The 2,705-nt window shown below is 41.0% G+C and overlaps 1 pseudogene across 1 annotated transcript; it reads right to left on the bottom strand.

The window, feature by feature from the left end:
• Nucleotides 1–1,025: 1,025 nt before the first annotated feature.
• On the bottom strand, nucleotides 1,026–2,042 carry LOC308414127 (heterogeneous nuclear ribonucleoprotein A3-like; annotated as a pseudogene). Its single transcript has one exon. The product of its transcript is annotated as a heterogeneous nuclear ribonucleoprotein A3-like (transcript).
• Between the last annotated feature and the right edge of the window lie 663 nt (nucleotides 2,043–2,705).

The raw sequence follows: 2,705 nt of genomic DNA, 5'->3' as shown, positions 1-2,705 counted from the left end.
ATGGATGAGGTGGGAGACCGGATATGAGATGGGGGAGACTGTTGGAGTGGTACCGGGAAAGTGGGATAACATTTGAGACATAAACGAATGAAATGATTAATAAAAAATAGAAATAAATAATTGGTTGGAACTGGGAAATAACCGAATAGCAAAAGTTTTTATTTTCTCTTTTGAGGTCTTTTGGATTTGAAGGTAATCTTAATGTTATTAAATTCACAAATATGTTAGTTTTTATTATCCAATCCTAATTATCTAAAACACACATTTCAAACATACAAATATCTACCCTTTCCACATGTTGTTGCCCATTCATCACGGGTTTGGAAATGGAGAGAATAGATTTCTCTTAAATTGCTCGTCAGAAGGTGTTTCTTTACAGTTAACTTTAGCATAATCAGACAAAATAGTAATTAACAATTATCTTCTTTACTTGTTAAGTCACAAGGAAACACCTTCGAAACTACATTTTGTTAAAGTTTCTATACCAAAATGTAGAAAAACTGTACTACACAAGTATTGAAAAGTTTAAAATTCCTTAATTTTTTATTCCTGGTACCACTACCACAATTTACAGGACAATATACCTGATGTGATGAAAAGGAAAAGATAAAGACAAAGCTACAACAGATAAAGGACCTCATGAATGTACATCTAATCAACTACATTGCATTAATCAATAGCTGCCCTTTGCAAACTGTGGCTGTGACCATCCTGAACAAGATGAGGTTCCTGTTTAAGCTGCAGTAACTTTTCTGACTACGGATCATCGTTCCTCCCATGGCGCTATCTCTCTCTCTCTCTCTCTCTCTCTCTCTCTCTCTCTCTCTCTCTCTCACTCTCTCTCTCTCTCTCTCTCTCTCTCTCTCTCACTCTCACTCTCTCTCACTCTCTCTCACTCTCTCTCTCTCTCTCTCTCTCTCTCTCTCTCAATCTCTCTCTCTCTCCTTCTCCTTCTCCCTCTCTCTCTCCCTCTCCCTCTCCCGCCCCCCCCTCCTGCAACAAACTGTAGCCATTTCTCTTTTATTCTAAAACCTTCTGCTTCCATATCCACCACTTCCATCTCCAGATCCATGGCCACCACCATAGGGGCTGCCCGAGCTTCTTCCAACCAATCTGCCCCCCCATTGGTCCATAATTTGATTTTTGCTGTCCACTATCATTTCCAAAGTCATTTTAATTCCTACCACCACAACAGTTACCTCCACCAAAATTACCTTCTTCACTGTAACCATCATCTCCTCCTCCACCAGATCCACCATCTTGGTTTCCATATTCTGATCCACCACCTCCATAACCTCCTCTACTGCTGTAACCAGGGCCACCACCATAGTTGCCACCATCACCTCCAAACCCATTATATCCACCATCACCACCTCCATAACCACCTCTGCTGCCTCCACCTCCACCACCAAAGCCTCCTCTTCCACCAAGGTTTCCTCCACCACCTCCAAAGTTTCCTCCACAACCCATAAAGTTGCCAGAACCACCTCCAGAACCTCTCTGTGACCCAGCATACTGCACCTCTTGTTTAGAAAGGGCCTTTTCACTTCACAATTATGCCCATTAATAGCGTAACATTTCTGAACAACAATGTTATCAATTGTGTCACGATCATCAAAAGTTAAGAAAGCAAATCTTCTCTTTCCCACTCTGCCTGTCTTCCATAACATCTTTGGTTTCAATTGTGCCATACTTTCCCAAGTATCTCAGATTATATTCTTCCGTATCTGCTTTAATACCACCAACAAAAATTTTCTTCCCCATTAAATGGGCACCATGTTTCACAGAATCCCTCTAATAAGAGCTCTTTGGCTCCACCACATGCCCATCGACCTTGTGCGGCCAAGCACACATTGCAGCATCCACCTCTTCCACACAAGAGTAGGTCACAAAACCGAAGCCTTTGGAACGTTTGTTTGAGGATCTCTCATAACCACACAGTCTGTAAGTGTGCCCCATTTCTCAAAACGTTCTCTTAAGCTCAGCCCACCAATGAACAGCTTCCTCAGCTGCTGTGGTTCCTTTGGATTATGGCCCTCCATTTTGAGACCAGATTTGCCTCTTCCAAGACGAGTTCAATCGCAAAGAATTTTTTAAAGCATGCTCTAGGTTCTGACTTCTGAACCAATACACTCAAAACAGAAGTCTGTTGATTCCTTTCCTTTCTCTTCACTGTATCTGTCTCTGTACCCTTACATTCACTATGTCCTCTCTAATCCTGCATGATGTGCATCTCATTCTTCTTCCCCACTTCCTCAACAGCTCCCCTTTTCCTTTCATGGCCTTCTTTCTTACATTTGCACAAACGAGTATCCTTATAGGAGAAAGGTCTTGCAAATCTTTTCTTTCTGAGTCTGAGTTACCTAACTTAACCCAGTCTCAATTTTTTTTTTCCTGAAAATTCCATGAATTTATTTTTGTTGAAGCTGAATAAAATGTCATTATTTCTGGATACTCACCTTTCACCATCGTTGATAGGCCCCAAACTGATCTCCTTTTCTTGATACTGCGAGTAATTCAGAGATGGATGGAAAACCATCTCTGTGATAGGATGTGGAATTCACTGGATGGATACAAAGCAGTTGTGTAGGTCGGTCATAGGCCATTCCATTTAAAAATCTTAAAAGGCCTCCATGCTGATTTCTGTAAGGAGAACAAGAATTGCATTTGGAAAAAATTCAAGACTATATAAACTTCCTAATTTA

This window comes from Micromys minutus, assembly GCF_963924665.1.
Source record: "Micromys minutus genome assembly, chromosome: 33".
NCBI classification, from domain to species: domain Eukaryota; kingdom Metazoa; phylum Chordata; class Mammalia; order Rodentia; family Muridae; genus Micromys; species Micromys minutus.
Note: the sequence above shows the minus strand (reverse complement) of the source record. Positions and strands in the feature narration are given on the sequence as shown.